This window comes from Heteronotia binoei, chromosome 1 (assembly GCF_032191835.1).
Source record: "Heteronotia binoei isolate CCM8104 ecotype False Entrance Well chromosome 1, APGP_CSIRO_Hbin_v1, whole genome shotgun sequence".
Lineage (NCBI taxonomy): Eukaryota > Metazoa > Chordata > Lepidosauria > Squamata > Gekkonidae > Heteronotia > Heteronotia binoei.
The window spans coordinates 66,216,897-66,234,423 of NC_083223.1; the positions used below are offsets into that span (position 1 = coordinate 66,216,897).

Consider the following 17,527-nt stretch of genomic DNA (forward strand, 5'->3'; position numbering starts at 1 on the left):
TTTGGACTCGTCACCCAACTAACTTAAAAGAATTCTAAACTAGACATTGTTGGGGGGGAGCACAGATTTGCTTTAAGCATTACTGTCCTTGAAGCCAAAAATTCTGATACTTGACAGGGGTCTGGCAGAGGATCTGAGTCTGAGGATAGATCCCAGAGTGGATCTTGGAGTGCAGGAAGGAAATGAAGCCCAGCTGTTTGGGATGCGTGAAGGACAGAGTCCTACCAAAAACCTGTCTGTTCATCTAGGTGTATTGCCCAAAAAAAATCCAAGTGGGTGACTGGAATACTCTTAGCCTTGCATTTCAGGCAACCAGCCTCCAAAGAAAGGCTAGGTTGGTTATTTTTTACGTTCACAGTTAAGGCTAATTGAACACATAATTTCAGCTGCAGCTACAAAAGCAATTCTGAATTGGAGCAATGGTCTGTATAAATCCTAAGTACAAACTGTTACCCTCTCAAAATGGTCTTTTTAGCTAGAACACTGTATATCAGAAACAAATTGTATACACTCTCACACACATACACGTTGGTAAAAGAAAGGGCGTTTTCGCACTGACCTTACTCCGGAGTGACGTCCCTCTTCACCGTGCAGCGTCTGCGCGGATTTCGCACACGTTGCTCCGGAGAACCCGGAAGAGCCGCAAAGTCCCACGGCTTTTGCGTCGCAAATGTAAACTGGGTTTTGGCGGTTTACATTTGCGACGCAAAAGCCGCAGGACTTTGCGGCTCATCCGGGTTCTGCGAAGCAACGTGTGCGAAATCTGTGCAGACGCTGCGCGGTGAAGAGGGACGTCGCTCCGGAATAAGGTCAGTGCGAAAACGCCCAAAGTAAAGCATTTCCAGATTAGTGACTAACAATTAATGTGTAATAACAAAGATACCCAAATGTATGGGTTAGTTCGGATTAGGGATTCCCAGCCTCCAGGTGGGGCCTGGAGATCTCCCAGAATTGCAATAGTTCTAGAGACTACAGAGTTGAATTATCCTGAAGAAAATGGCTGATTTGAGGTGGAGGGGGGACTCTCGTATTATACCCTGCTGACCCCCTTCGCTCCCCAAACCCTGCATTCCCAATTTTCACCCCCAAATTTCCAGAAATTTCACTGCCCCAGGGTTGGCAAACTTAGAACCCAGTTATTGAAAACAGGGCATTCATGGAGGGAGATCTTCTCTGCCTTCCGGTTCTCACCAGAAGTCCCCCAAATATGTTGATGGTGGGGGAATAAAATGCCACTCATTGACAAAAGCAACATGGGTTTAGGATATACAATGAGGAGTGGGGAATTTGTGAAATTGCCTTTTTTTTCATTCTTCTGTAAGGGTTTCAGTGTATCTGACAGAAAGAAAGAAAGAAAGAAAGAAAGAAAGAAAGAAAGAAAGAAAGAAAGAAAGAAAGAAAGAAAGAAAGAAAGAAAGAAAGAGAGAAAGAAAGAGAAAGAAAGAAAGAAAGAAAGAAAGAGAGAAAGAGAGAGAAAGAAAGAGAAAGAGAAAGAAAGAGAAAGAAAGAAAGAAAGAAAGAGAAAGAAAGAAAGAAAGAGAGAGAAAGAGAGAGAGAAAGAGAGAGAGAGAGAAAGAGAGAGAGAAAGAAAGAAAGAAAGAGAAAGAAAGAAAGAGAAAGAAAGAAAGAAAGAGAAAGAAAGAAAGAAAGAAAGAAAGAAAGAAAGAAAGAAAGAAAGAAAGAAAGAAAGAAAGAAAGAAAGAAAGAAAGAAAGAAAGAAAGAAAGAAAGAAAAGGATGATATTCATAGCCATGTGCAGGATCCAAACTAAACTTTCTAATGGCAGAATGGAAATTTCTTGCCTCTCCCTTCCCACTGCAGCCGACTGATGACCACAAAATGCTGCTCTTGGAGCACAGAGGACTCTAAGGAATGAGGAATGTCATGGGCAGGGGTCTGCAACTGGAAGGGAAACATTGGTGGTAATTGCCAACTTAGTCCAGATTCAACCCTAAGTCTTTACTGTGGTTTTGCATACCTTGGGAATACTATGCTGGGAAAGAGTATATGAATTTTAACATAAATAGTGTTGAAGGATTCCTTCTCTGCACCATGGCCATTGGCTTGTGGGGTTCCTCAGGGTTCAATCTTATCACCCATGTTATTTAATTACAAAATGAAAGTACTGAGGAAAGTCATCAGGAGATATGGACTGCAGCATCACTGTGGACAGCAGTCTCACCAATATGCAGATGAGACCAGGCTCTACCTTGCTTTTCCACTGAATTCCAAGGATGCTGTTCATGTTCTGAACCATTACTTGGAGTGAGTAATGGGCTGACTAAGTGTGAACAAGCTGAAACTTAATTTTGACAAGACAGAGGTTCCCTGGATTAGTGGAAAGGCAGACCAAGGACTTGAAATCTCTTCTGTCTTGGATGAGGTTATATTTCCCTTGAAATGCCAGGTGCATCCTTATTGGTTCAGTCAGATCTAACCGCAGTGGTTCATGCCTTAGTTACGATTAGAGTCCAAAATGCACTCTGCTTAGGGCTACCCTTAGTGTTTGGAAGCTGTAGCTGGTACAGAATGCTATAACTGGACTGCCGGTTGGAGTGAACTAGTGGATCATGTGACCCCAATACTAAAGCAATTATACTGGCTACCAATCCATTCCCAAGCTCAATTCAAGTGCTGGTTTTGTCCTTTAAAGCCCTACATGGCATGGGACCAGTGTATCTGAAGAACCATTTCCTATCATATGTTCCTGCTCAGAAATAGAGATTACAGGGAGAAGCCCTCCTGAGTGTCCCATCGATCAAAGAAACTTATCTGGTGGGAACATGAGCAAAGCCCTTTTTTAAAAAAACAGCAACAACATTTTTAATGGAAATTTTAGAAAAGATATAAACATAACTTTGTGGCAGCTCACAGTTATGAAATAAGCTCCTCACCTGACCTCTTCACTTTTGATCTTCAGGAGACAGCTGAAGACAGTTTGATGTAAGACTAGGGATGGACACAAACTGGCTCACAGCCCAAAATCTGGGCTGAACTTGAGCCAGTTTGGGGCTCTGTAACCAATACTCAGGGAAGATGCATTCCCCAAACATTTGTTAGATTTGGGCTGGTTTGGTTCAACTGTGAACATATGAACATATGAAGCTGCCTTATACTGAATCAGACCCTTGGTCCATCCAAGTCAGTATTGTCTTCTCAGACTGGCAGCGGCTCTCCAGGGTCTCAAGCTGAGGTTTTTCACACCTATTTGCCTGGACCCTTTTTTTGGAGATGCCAGGGATTGAAACTGGGACCTTCTGCTTCCCAAGCAGATGCTCTACCACTGAGCCACCGTCCCTCCCCAACTGTTTGGGGCTTTGTTCTCTTTCTGCCAGCTCAGCTGTCTCAAGCTCCCTTTTTGCAGTCTCTTTAAACCGACTCTGTGAGGGAGCCTGAGACAGCTGGGCCAACAGAAAGGAGGGAGCAAAATGCCCCCTAGGAGGCACTTCACCTCCATATTTAATCCTCTGGTTTTGCTCCCCCCCCCCTTCGAAGTGGCAGGGAGCAAAACCAAAGTGTTAAACAGCTGCTAAGCATTTAAACCATTGTTTTTGCTCCCTGCTGCTTTGAAGTGGGGGGGGGGGAGCAAAACCAGAGGGATAAATGAAGCACCTTCCTGGGCAATCCCCCATTTTCTCCCGGCCATGGTAAGCCATGGCTGGGGGAAAGGGAAGGTTCTTCCCAAGTGCTCTCTCCCCTTTCTCCTGGCTACAGCTCACCATGGCTGGGAGAAAGGGGGAAGGGAAGCCCCTTCCCGGGTAATTCCCATTTTCTCCCAGCTACCTTGTAAGCCACTTTGAGTGCTGTGAGGTAGAAAGCTAATAAATTGCTTAAATAAATAAATGAAATAGAAGGTACATGGTATTTTGTTTGTAGGGAGGGACATTATGTGAATCTTATCTACTGTATCTGAGATTTGGTATTCTAAAGCTGTGTACAGAGTGGGGATGGTTTTCCTGACTTTCCATTGCTCCTTAGATGTAGGAACTGAAAGAAGCAATACTATTCATGGGCTTGCTTTGTGAAACCTTCCATCTCTGCCAGAGTTGGATTGGCCACCTTGCATGGCACAGCAGGAGCAGGGAATATTTGCCAGCTCTGTGGGGTCAACAATTGCTACAGCTTTAAAACTGCAGTTCAAGACACACTCTGAGCTCCAGTAGTGAAATGAATTTGGAAGTCAAGAAAGAAAGAAAGAAAGAAAGAAAGAAAGAAAGAAAGAAAGAAAGAAAGAAAGAAAGAAAGAAAGAAAGAAAGAAGAAGAAAGAAAGAAAGAAAGAAAGAAAGAAAGAAAGAAAGAAAAGGGCATGTTCGCACTGACCTTACTCCGGAGCGACGTCCCTCTTCACCGCGCAGCATCTGCACGGATTTCGCACCAATTGCTCCGCAGAACCCGGAAGAGCTGCAAAGTCCCGCGGCTTTTGCGTCGCAAATGTAAACCGCCAAAAACCCAGTTTATATTTGCGATGATCACAATAAACAATACAATATTGCAGAAAAGACTGCACGTTGGAAAATTTTCATAATATCAGAAAATAGATATTCCCAGGATAAATACAAAGAATAATCTTACCACAAATCCTGGCTGGCAGAAACAAGTGTAACCCAAGCCTGGTTCATTTTGAATGCAGATCCCATGTATACAAGGGTTAGATGCACATTCGTTGATGTCCTCTTCACAATGGAAGCCTTCCCAGCCTGTCCAAATGAAAAACAGTGTGTTCTTCATTGGCTTTTCATCATGCAGAAGCCATGCTAAAGTAATTGTCTAGGCTTAGTGTGTGTGGAGTGGAGTGGGGTGGAACTTGAAGTAACTTGATTTTTTAAAATGAAAAACAGTTCTGAGATGTTTCAGCTTTGAGGATTCAAGATTGTTAGAGGGGTGATCTTAACTCTTGTACCTTGAACCATTTTTCACTCATAATTATTTCCCATAAACTCTGTTTCTGTGGATGGGTAGATTAATGGAACGTTATTAAAAGAGGCCCAACTTGAACAAAATTTTACCTTTACATTACTACAATCTGCTTTTATATCAATTTCATGATCTTTTCTTTCTTCCTTGCAAAATGTATTTGAGGAAAGAAGGAAAACAGAATCAAAGAGGTTTTGGGAAGCAAGCTGATAAGAAGCCCAACCAAACTCCTGAGAAGAAATCAGCTCAATTCATAGTTGATTGGCAAGTAGAAAAAATTGTTTTTTTTATAACCCCATCTCAAAATTCAGCATCATGCCATCACTATTATCTTTTCTGAATTTCATTAGTTGCTGAATGGATAATAATTTTTACTGTAACATATTGTTTCTTTATATGAACAGTGGACGATCTCAGATCTCCAACAAAGTCTCCATGGGCAGTTCCAAGAGGCATTATGCCAAATCCCAAAGGAGGAAAGACTGGGAATATTTCTGGCCTCAATATGTATCCAAAAATAAATTATTGTTATGTTTCAGATATATTTGGGTATCCAGAGAGATATTCCTGGTTTTCAGTACACCAGTTAATTAAGGGTCCCAAATGTTTCTAAATATGTTTGGGAATATCCAGGGTAATCTTTTTAAGGGCCCCAGACCTGTCCCCTCCCATTTTAGAGGTTTCCCAGGCAGTGAATTGAGAGGACAGAGCTCTTCTAGGCAACTGGATGAAATGTTAAGGAGACCACTAGAACTGTCCATCCAGTCATGATGATTCTCACACAGCCCTTCATGGCTCTTGCAACATGAGCAAACAAGATAAACACCAATCCTGCTACTTGACCTCATTTTAAGGTTAGAGGTTTTTGGGGTGAATACTGGTGTTACTTGCTCCATTCTGGTCTGTGTCTTTGATTTCTGCTGCCCACTGTTATCTGCTATTTTGTGCCAGGAAACCTTCAGAAATGGTTTGCCCACAGGGGACTTTGTTTTAAAATATTTCAAGTCCCCCCCCCCCCATCTCTTTGTGGGGGTTTTTTTGTTAGTTTTGGCCTGGGGAGTTGTAGATGGGGGTGGAAGGGAGGGAAAATTTGTTTTCTTTCTAGTTCTTTTTAAAAAGAAATAGTTCTCCTTGGTTTTGCTCTGCACTGTTTAAAAAGGGGGTTAAAAGTCTGTGTTGTTTTGTTAGGATCTTTTCTCTTGGCTTGTTTTAGAACTTTTGACAGCATTTTCTCTGTTTCTGAAAGGTTTTTTAATTTTTAAAGGGTTTGTGCTGGAGAGGGATTTGCAAAGGGTTTGTGCTAGAAAGTGATCTTTGTTTTAAAACGTTTGCCTCTGAATTCTTCTGGTTCTTCTTTTATAGTTGTTCATCTATAACTGTTTTCATGACCTTTCGCTGTTATGTTCTTTTGGAGGCAGAGTTTTGATGAAGTTTGGGTAATCCTGTTGTTTTTTAAGCATTTCATTGCTGCAACTGGTTCTGAAAAAAATCTAATTAGATATTAATAACAATTTATTGTAGGTAGGATTGGCAGCTCCAAGTTGAGAAATTACTGGAGATTTTGGGGTGGAAAGTGGGATTTGAGGAGGGGAAGAACTTTCATGGGGTAAAATGCCACATAATTCCAAAGTGGCCATTTTCTCCAGCTAAACAGATTTTTGTCACCTAGAGATCAGCTGTAATTCCAGGAGATCTCTAGTCACCACCTGGAGGTTGGCAACCACAACTATAGTGAAGGTTTGGGCATTTAAAAACAAAATAAATTTCAATTTATGGGTCAGTGTTCTACAAAAAATAAACAGGTTAAACTTCCAAAATTAAGCCAGTTACTTAAAAATAATAATAATTGGTGCATAGTGTTTACTTAAAAAGAATTAGACTGACCTACATTTTGAAACAATTGAAGCCCACTTACTTAAAAAAATAGGAATTAGATGGATCTATTAGTCTTTTGAAAATTATAGTAAGGATTTCAGAAAGACTGGGGATTCACTTAGGAGACGCTTTGCCTGCAGGCTTGGAAAAAATAAACAGTTTAAAAAATATGTCCATCATAGATAGTAGTTATTTTAAAAAGTCAGATTTTATGATAGAAAGAAGTTTTTTTTAAAAAAAGATTCTACTGAAGCAAGCATAGATGTAGTTTTGGAAAAATAAAGTTAAACTGTATCAGTTTGAAAGGAAAGGAAAGGAAAGGTCCCCTGTGCAAGCGCCAGTCGTTTCCGACTCTGGGGTGACGTTGCTTTCACAACGTTTTCACGGCAGACTTTTTACGGGGTGGTTTGCCATTGCCTTCCCCACTCTTTTACACTTTCCCCCCAGCAAGCTGGGTACTCATTTTACCAACCTCAGAAGGATGGAAGGCTGAGTCAACCTTGGGCCGGCTACCTGAATGCAGCTTCCACCGGAATCAAACTCAGGTCATGAGCAGAGAATTCAGACCTCAGTACTGCAGTAGTGCTGCTTTACCACTCTGTGCCATGGGGCCGCTGTATCAGCTTGAGGAGAAAACAATTCTAGATTTATACTGAGGAGAAAAGGTAGAAAAAAGGTCAAGAGGCATCAGTATAGTGAGTCAGGTTCAACAGCAGGTTAGTTAGTGCACAATCAGAGTGTAGTGTATTCTAGTGCAGCAACTAGCTTACTGTGGTGAAGTAGTCTGTGGGACAGAATGAGACACAAGATCCTTTTGGAGGCTTGTTAATAGGTTGTTATCTCAAAGAAAACAAAATGTGGATAATTTTATCTCCTGTAATAAGTGGGTGTAACACTTTACATCAAAGCTACAGTTAGAGTGCTGCCTGCAAAAGTACCTAAGGTAGATGCCGGCACTGGATACAGGTCTGCTGTTCAGGCTGTCTCCATTGCAGCTGTTGTAGCTCAGCAGCAAGAGGAGGACAAGTAGCCTGAGCTATATTTTGGGCTGACTTTAGGGAACAAGAGTCCTTGAGCTCTCAAGTCCACCCTGGGGACTTGGTGGATTCCAGATGGACTAGTGGATTCCAGATGGACCAGAGTCCAGCAAGTCTTCTGTGGGTCCTTATGTGGAGACAGAAGAGGAGAGGCTGAAAGTAGCACAGGAGAAAGAGATGGAAGCATACCCTAAGGTTCTTCCATCTCAACTCCTTTTCCTTCAGGAATTGCCTTGTGCTTGTGTCCCAACATAGTTCATCTGCCTCAAACCTCTCACAGGGTGCAGTTCCAGCATTGCCTACAACTGCTAATCAGCATGGATGCGCCTAGTCTGTTGTCTGGAAACATTTCCAGAGGCTGGAAGATTTGTGTTTTTCACAGTGCCAGCTGTGCAGGACTAGGATCAGTAGTTGGAAAGACCTTTGTCATCTTTCAACAACCAGGCTCAGGAACCATTTGAAGAATAACCACCAAGGAGGTGGAGAGAGAAGTTGGTGGGGTGGCCGTTAGGCTGCCCACCCACTAAGAGGAGTGTTGCTGCATAATCCTCTCTGGTACTGTAACTTCTAGGTATCCTGTAGGGAAATGATGCCATTGTCTCTAACAAAGATGTTTGGCGTGGCTTGATCTAGTGTGCCAAGAGGTGGGCAACAGTGTCCTTGCTTAAGTCAGTTTGGCTTGATTTCTCTGGATTGATATTAATACTGTTGGACATGCCACATTGTCTTGTAATTCTGCTGAAGTTTCTAGTTTGATATTGGTGTTGTTGAGCTTGTTGATTCTGTTTGTACTTGGGGACCTTTTGCCAGTGGATGATTTTTTTGTGTTTGGCTATTTGCTTCTCTGCCCTGGAAATACATTTTCAGTATAGCTCTATTTAGCACAGTGGGACATAGCTCTTACCAGCTGTAAGATCTAAACGATGTTCTTCTTGTATCCAAGTATCAAGTTATGGGGCAGCCAGAAGCATAAGCACTCAGCTTGTGAGACCTTAGAAGAGCTGGCCCATTTGTATATATGCCCTGTACTTTTACTTATTTATATAAAATATTATTTTTAACTTGTAATACTGACCCTGGATTTAGTCTATTTAGCATTACCAACAATAACAGATTTACTTTATATGTGGTCCTAAAAATGGATAGGAGTGTTATAGTAATAAAAAAAAAAATCAGGGGGCATTTTCAGTTGATGGAACACTTGAGATGGATGCAAATTATTAGCCACCAAGTTGTGAGAGAGTTTTAGACCCTCTCAGGGAAAGGGTGCATGCTGTGTGAAAAAACAATCCCTTATCCTGTTTTTTTCCAGCAACAATCCATCCTTTCCTTTGGAGGCTGGCTTTTTTTTTGGGGGGGGGGAGGGGGGAAGAGCAGATGAGTTCTTCAAGCAGAAAAATAGCCTGAGATTAAAGCTGCCTCTAAAACAGGACCCACAGTCATCAACTCTATTGTTTTTCTTTTAAATGGAGGGGGTATTTATGCACAACTGTGTTTTGACCCCCAGAATCATAAAGGAAGAAACTGAATATAAATATGGTTTAATGTGACCTGCTACTATGTCAAGCACTTAATATATCCAGAAAATTAAGGGAATAATAGATTGAGGTTTGTATTTGTGCTCCAGATGTGTCATTAGAAACAGAAATTCAGCTGCATGATTGATTCATGCTTCTGCAATTATTGTGTCTATAATAATGTCCCTTTATCCTTTTATAGTTCTTTATCATTAGTTGGTTGAAGGTACACAGCATGAATGGAGCAAGTTCATGAAAGTTCATGTTTGCCTTTGTCATTCTTCCAAAGTGTATTCGCCTGACCTTCTCCAAAAGCCCTTGACCTCACCCAAAAGACATTTTTGAGGGATGGGAACTGCATGAATTTTTTTGTCTGGGCCTGTAATGAAAGAGGGAATCAGCAGAAATTGCTCTCATCTTCTCCTGCTCCATCCACAGATGAGCTCAGACATGACTAGAAAAGGTGATTCCTGCCTATTATTATTTCTTGTTACTGTAACCCCCTAAACCAAGAGTGGCCAAACCTGATTAATGTAAGGGTCTCATAGAATAAATGTCAGATGTTCGAGAGCCACAAGACATGAATGTGAGATGTTTGAGAGCTGCAAGACAGGAAGGAAGGAATGCAAAGAGACGGGGAGGGAGAAGTGGGAAGAAGGCAACTTTAACTTTAAATGCATTTTCAAAGCCAGCCAATGAGTTGGGAGGGCTTCAGGAAACATACAATATTTGTGAAAGAGCCACATGTGGCTCCTGAGCCACAGTTTGGCCACCCCTGCCCCAAACTGTTCATTCAGCCCTTAAGAGGTAGAAGAGGCAGAAGGGAGAGGGGAAAATGGAAAAGAACACTTCTACAAACAGAAATAATTATATTGAATCAAAATATATTCAAAATGATGTTACTGCAAAAACTAATTATATGTATGGTATGCTTCTCAAAAATATTTACCCCAGCTATATTTGTTGGGCAATTAAACCTTGGTTAAAAACATTTAATTTCCATTGATTTCAGTATGCAAATTTTGAGCTCCTGTCTAGATCTCTCCCCTTAAAGAAAGTTTAATGTATTTAATTTTGGGAGGATCGTGTCCATTGCATATTAAGTGCCTAACTGATAATGCAGTCTAGAAGTATAAGGGACAGACTTACGGTATTAGAAGAGATATGACACAAAAGGTCCAGAATCCACAGAATTACTTTAGACACTCAGGATGCTTGGCCATGCCAAGTTAGATCTTGACACCCCCCACCCCTTGAACCGCAGACACCCATAATGCCACAAACTTATGAAAGCTCCTTTATTTCAAAAGTAGTCTTGCTCTATGACATGGAGAAAAGTACTTCTCTCAAAGTATTCCAAAGGATATGGAAATGGAAAGTGATTGAGGGTCAATCACATAGGGAAAGTCTACACAAAGATATTACTCTTTAAGCATTTGGATCCTGTCCAAAATCTCTGCTGAAAGAAAGGTTTCTATCGCAAATCATGACTTCTCCACCTCCCCCAGTATGCCCTCCAAATGCTACTCCGAAGGGGTAGGGGAACACCTGGAACAAACAAAATCTGGAGGTCTGCCATGGAAATGAACAAGAGGTTCCAAAACTATCTGTAGTATTCATTTTCAGAAAGGCACTAGATTTCTACCGGGGGGGCGGGGTGGGTGGGCTCCCTCTGGGTATCCTACCTCCCCCCCAGGGAAAGTGTATGCACAATACATAGCCTCTCCTCTCCCGGTGTAGTGAACGCCGCGTGGTCACTGTCTGGCTATGCCTGGCAGATGGTCACTGCAATGGCCTCTCCTGCATTACTGCATCCGTAGCAACACCTTCTCGCTGGTCCCCCCCATTTTTCACAGAGTTTGCTACGTCATGGTGCGACCAAATTGTCTGGCGGTATAACCGGATGGGCAGGCTGGGCCCACCAACCTCGCCAGCCTAAGAGAAGGAAAACTCTAACATCAAACCCGGGCAGATAGAGCTCGTTAATGTAACACCTACCACCTGGAGGACTCGCTGCCGGCGTCCCGGCTTACTGGGCCATGGCAGATGACCCCCAGGTGAAAGGGTGGAGCCAGTACCGCGCACACTGCGCTTCACCTAAAAAATTCCTCTGGCAGGCCTGAAGGACATATCCACATACACAACCCACAACGCATCAAGTCCTGCAGCGATGGGTAAGGGGCGAAACGGCAGGTGGAAGGTGCCACTGGAAGCCGCAGTCCCAATCCTGCATGTAGGCGGTTCAGGGTATTGGTCGCCTGATGCTAACCCGGAGACAAAAGCATTTTTCGGCAGCACCCTGAACGACCAAGCAGCCTTATCTAGGGACAGCACTGCTTGCTCCACACGGAGAGAGGCCTAGAAAAGGTGGCCTAAACAAAGCTCGTCTCCTCCCCCCCAGTTGGCTAGCCGCGGTCAACGGGCATCCTTACTTGCGGTCAAAAATAACAACAAAGAAAAGGCATGCACCTGCCTCACAAAGTGTGCAAAGACTAAAGCTTGCGTGTTGGAACATCAGAACCATGCTTGACACAGTAGACAGTGGTCGCCCTGAACGACGCTCTGCTCTAGTTGCCCACGAACTTCTCAGGTTGAATATCGACATAGCAGCTCTCAGTGAGGTCCGTTTCCCTGAGGAAGGTAGTCTTCAAGAACACGGTGCTGGCTATACCCTCTACTGGTCAGGTAAGTCAAAGGCTGAGAACCGCCTTTCTGGCGTTGGCTTCATGGTCAGGAACTCCATTGCCTCCAAACTCGAAAACCTGCCAACAGGTCACTCAGATCGCATCATGTCCATGCGCCTCCCACTTCAAAACAAGCAGCATGCAACACTCTTCAGTGTGTATGCCCCAACCCTTCAAGCAGATCCTGCAGAAAAGAACAAGTTCTATGCTGATCTACACAACCTCGTACGGAAGACCCCTACAGAGGACAAGGTGATCATCCTTGGCGACTTCAATGCCAGAGTAGGTAAAGACTCGGAAGCCTGGAAAGGAGTACTTGGCAAACACGGCATTGGCAACTGCAATGACAACGGGCGCCTCCTGCTAGAATTCTGCATGGAGCACCAGCTCACCATCACCAACACTATCTTCCAGCAGAAGAACAGTCTGAAGACAACCTGGATGCACCCACGGTCCAAGCACTGGCACCTTATCGACTACATTCTGGTGCGCCAGAGAGACCTTCGAGATGTCTTACACACCCGAGTAATGCCCAGTGCAGAATGTCATATGGATCATCGTCTTGTACGCTGCAATCTCCGTCTTCACTTTAAACCCACACGCAGGAGAGGAGGTATCCCTCAGAAAAAGTTTCAGGTTGGCAGTCTCCAGTCAGCCGAAGTTGAAGCTGCCTTCCAGGCAAAACTCCAGTCAAGAATTGAAGACCCCAGTTGCCCCACAGACCCTTCTCCAGAAGCACTCTGGGAACACCTAAAAACTACTGTCCTGCAGATCTCTGAAGAAGTCCTCGGGTTCTCCACAAGGAAGAACAAGGACTGGTTTGATGAGAACAATCAAGAGATCCAAGATTTACTGGTGAAAAAGAGATCTGCCTACCAAGCACATCTTGCTCAGCCCTCCTGTCCTGGGAAAAAGCAACCTTTCGCGCTGCATGTAGCAACCTCCAGCGCAAGCTTCGAGACATTCAGAATGATTGGTGGACCAAGCTTGCAGAGAGAACCCAGCTGTGTGCAGACACTGGTGATTTAAGAGGGTTCTACGAAGCCCTGAAGGCAGTATATGGTCCATCATATCAGGCTCAGAGTCCCTTGCATAGTGCAGACGGCCAAGTGCTCCTCACAGACAAGGCATCCATACTGAACCGGTGGTCGGAGTATTTTCAGGTTCTCTTCAGTGTCAACCGCGTAGTTCAAGATTCAGCAATCCACCTCACCCCACTTCAACCAGTGAAAACAGAGTTGGATGAGATCCCCACCCTAGAAGAGACTGTTAAAGCCATCAAGCAACTGAAAAGTGGCAAGGCAGCAGGAGTTGATGGAATTTCACCATGGGGGCACAGTACTACATAGCTCACTTCACAAAGTACTTGTCACCTGCTGGGAACAAGGCAAATTACCACAGGACTTTCGCGATGCAATCATCATCACCCTATACAAGAACAAAGGGGAAAAGTCAGACTGCTCCAACTACCGGGGGATAACCCTGCTCTCCATCGCAGGCAAAATCCTTGCCAGAATACTCCTGAACAGACTGGTGCCCACCATTGCAGAAGAACTCCTCCCAGAGAGCCAGTGCGGCTTCAGAGCTAACAGGAGCACCACCGACATGGTATTTGTTCTCAGGCAGCTCCAAGAGAAATGCAGGGAACAGAACAAGGCTCTGTATGTGACTTTTGTCGACCTTACCAAAGCTTTCGATACTGTTAGCAGGAAAGGCCTGTGGCAAATCTTGGAATGTTTAGGATGTCCCCCAAGGTTCCTCAGCATGATCATCCAGCTACACGAAGACCAGCGAGGCCAAGTCAGACACTGTAACGACCTCTCGGAGCCCTTCCCAATAGGCACAGGTGTAAAGCAAGGCTGCGTTCTCGCGCCAACTCTCTTTACGACCTTCTTTAGCATGATGCTTCAAAGAGCCACAGTAGATCTAGATGATGACGATGGTGTCTACATCTGCTATCGCACCGATGGCAGCCTGTTCAACCTGAGGCGACTAAAGGCCCACTCCAAGACAATGGAAAAACTCATCCGAGAGCTACTGTTTGCTGATGATGCTGCACTCGTCTCCCACTCGGTATCAGCTCTGCAGCATATGACGTCCTGCTTTGCAGAGGCTGCCAAGTTATTCGGCCTAGAAGTTAGTCTGAAGAAGACAGAAGTTCTCCACCAGCCTGCACCCCAGGAAGATTATCATCCTCTCTGCATCACTGTGGGTGAATCAGTTCTGAAGACAGTCCAGCAGTTCAGCTACCTGGGGTGCATCATCTCCTCAGATGCCAAGATCGACAAGGAGATTGACAACAGGCTGGCAAAGGCAAACCGTGCATTTGGCCGACTGCACAAAAGAGTGTGGAGCAACAAGCATCTGAAAAAAGGCACAAAGATCAATGTTTACAAAGCGATTGTGATGACAACCCTCATCTATGGCTCCGAATCGTGGGTTTTATACCGTCATCACCTGCGACTCCTTGAGCGCTTTCATCAGCGCTGCCTTCGCACCATCCTCAACATCCGCTGGAGTGACTTTGTGACCAACACTGAAGTCCTCAAGCGGGCGGAGGTTACCAGCATCGAGGCACTGCTGCTGAAGACGCAGCTGCGCTGGGCAGGGCATATTTCTAGGATGGAAAACCACCGCCTTCCCAAGATTGCCCTGTATGAAGAACTCTCCACCGGCCATCAAAATAGAGGGGCACCAAAGAAGAGGTACAAGGACTCCTTGAAGAAATCCCTTGGCACCTGTCGCATCAACCATCACCAGTGGTCTGACCTAGCCTCAAATCGCAAAGCATGGAGGCACACCATCCACCAGGCTGTCTCTTCCTTTGAGAACACACGCATAGCTGGTCTTGAGGACAAAAGGAGATTGAGGAAGAATCGCACTGCTACAGCACCAACACTAAATCAGACTTTTCCTTGCAGCCACTGTGGCCGGACCTGCCTGTCCCGCATTGGTCTTGTCAGCCACCAGCGAGCCTGCAGCAGACGTGGACTATTGCACCCTTCTTAAATCTTCGTTCGCGAAGCCAAGCCGAGAGATTTCTACCTGAAGACCAAATACCAGATATCCATCTCAGCTGAGCCCATTCAATAAATCCACATTCCTGAACCGTCCTAATCCTAATCTATTTTACAATTTTATTTTACAATAATGTTTAATCAATGATGAATTCTGTCCATACATATGAGAATTACTTTAAATTGCTAATTAAAGCAAGTGCCTCTATTTTTTTGTCTCCATACAATGCTTTAAATGTATCTAGCAGCTGCTATTGGGAAATGACTTTTCACTTTGATATTCTTTTGATCAAGACATTACATCAGTTTGCACCGAAGAATCGCTTTAGATGCCACAAAAGAGGAAATCATTGATATATTTCAATTTGTGGAAAAATATTACTCCACAGCTTAATTTCCTCCTATTTGGCAACAGAAAAAGGAATGTTTTGTGCAGTTAGAAATCTTCAGCGGTGACCATGATGGAGCAAATATGCTTCAATTCAGAATGTTCTGCCAGTGGTTACCTTCTTGACATTTGCAGAAGTATCCGTTAATAAGATCTTCACAGACTGAGTCATGTAGACAAGGTGATGAGCCACATTCATTAATGTTCGTTTCACAAAAAACACCAGAGAATCCATCTGGGCATCTGAAGAAAAAAATATATAGCAATTTAGTAATAGCATATCTTAACATATCTTTTTGATGAAATAAGTAAGATTTTACTAACATAATTGATCTTGGTTTATTCAAGTTTTGATTGACATTCAGTGGTCACTATCTCTTATTCATACTCACACCAAGGAGACTAAACCTTGTCTCCAGAACTATTTGTTCAGACTTGCAGTCAGTCAGTTACAGAAGTGCTGGGCGTGAAGCAGGTGACACTGGGGGTGTGGAGGGGGGAGGTAATTGTGAATTTCCTGCATTGTGTTGGGGGTTAGATTAGGTGATCCTGGAGGTACCTTCCAATTCTACAGTTCTATGAATAAAAACACCTACATACACTCTCAAGATAACACATGCTGGAACACTTAAGGAGGTAGATCTGTGGTAAAAAAATTCTTTCCATGGAGAAAGATCAGCTTCAGTCCTCAGCTCTCCACTTAATAAGGATATCAGTTACCTTCTCAGGGCTGGCAAAGACATCAGCTTGGGAAATGAGCTGCTGCAATTGGCATAGACAGTACCAAGACAGGTGATGGACCAATGATCTTACTCGGCTTCATACATCCATAAGACAGCTTCATATGTTCACATATCCAGAGCATGTCAACAAAGAACAATTGTCTTCTGGTTGAACAACTCCATTCAATTTGTCAGGAGACCTGCAACTTTCCAAATGTCAAGCTTCCTTTCTCGCCTTCAATTCTAATCCATTTTCTGCTGTAACCCATTGTTCTTTGTCTTTATTTCTCACCTGTACCCTTTTCTTATCTCTTTTCATCTAACTGGTGACATTTTACAGTTTATGAATAATTTGTATAACTGTCAGGTTGAAGACTACGATCTCAAAAACTAGCTTTCTCCAACCGAGCAGTTTGCTGCGTTATCCAGGAGGTCATTAACTACAATTGACAATTAAAGCCATACTTGTAGCTTCTTGTTTACCTGTAGTTTGGGTTCATTCTAACAGGAGAGTTGAGACAAATGGATTTGCAAGAAGTATTAATTTGTTTAGGGGTATATTTCTCTGAATGTATCTTGATAATAACTCTGAGTCAGAAAACAGCAGGAAGAATATTTCTTCCTCCAATAATTAGGGTTCTGAAGAGAGCAAGTAATTGAAATGAAATACATTGATCTTGAATTATCATGGAACAAGATAGTCTCCTGAAAAATTCTTTTGACATTCATCCTGATTTCTTTACCCCCTCCACAAATCTGCATTTTCTGTGCAGAATAAATCTTGTTAACTACTCCACTCTAACAGGCCCCTTCCGTCACTGCAAATTTATATTGGGGGTGGCTATACATTATTAACAAGCCATGAAAAGTCACTGGCTAAATGTCATGGCAGCTAAGATATAGCAGCACCTTGGGATTCATATTGCAAACAGTTTAGTTTTAATCATCTTGGACCACGAGGTGCCTTGACATTTGAGGGGCAACTTTTCCTTTTTTAACTTCAACTGGAGTCAAATCTCTATTATCTCAGCTATAATTTCCAGCCTCAGCTGTGATAGAACGTTTTACCTCTTAAATTAAAAATGTGAAAAATCGATCTATCATGGACCTTATCATTCATTTAATCAATGCTCACATAAGGCTCAAGAAGGGGAAAAATAGCAAGCAGGGTCAGCTGATAATCCTAGCATCCTTCAAACAGCCGGAACTACATGCTGTGCAAATATGTGACCGTTACATGATCATCACCGGCTAAACATTATTGGAAAAAGATGACGTTTTGATTTCTGAGGGGAGAGAAACTGGTGAGCTTTTACATCAGACTGTTATATTGAAACCACAGCCTATAGGCACCTCCATGACATTCCAGAGT

General features: G+C 43.3%; 1 protein-coding gene across 1 annotated transcript in view; it reads right to left on the reverse strand.

Annotated features, from left to right (window-relative positions):
- Positions 1-15,673, reverse strand: part of LOC132569386 (protein eyes shut homolog) — a 631,754-nt gene extending 616,081 nt beyond the window's left edge. The window contains exons 1-2 of the mRNA XM_060235420.1: positions 15,552-15,673; positions 4,574-4,698 (exon numbers count right to left, since the gene is read on the reverse strand). The gene's annotated coding sequence lies outside the window, so the exon portion shown is untranslated. The remainder of the gene's footprint in view (positions 1-4,573; positions 4,699-15,551) is intronic.
- Positions 15,674-17,527: the final 1,854 nt, after the last annotated feature.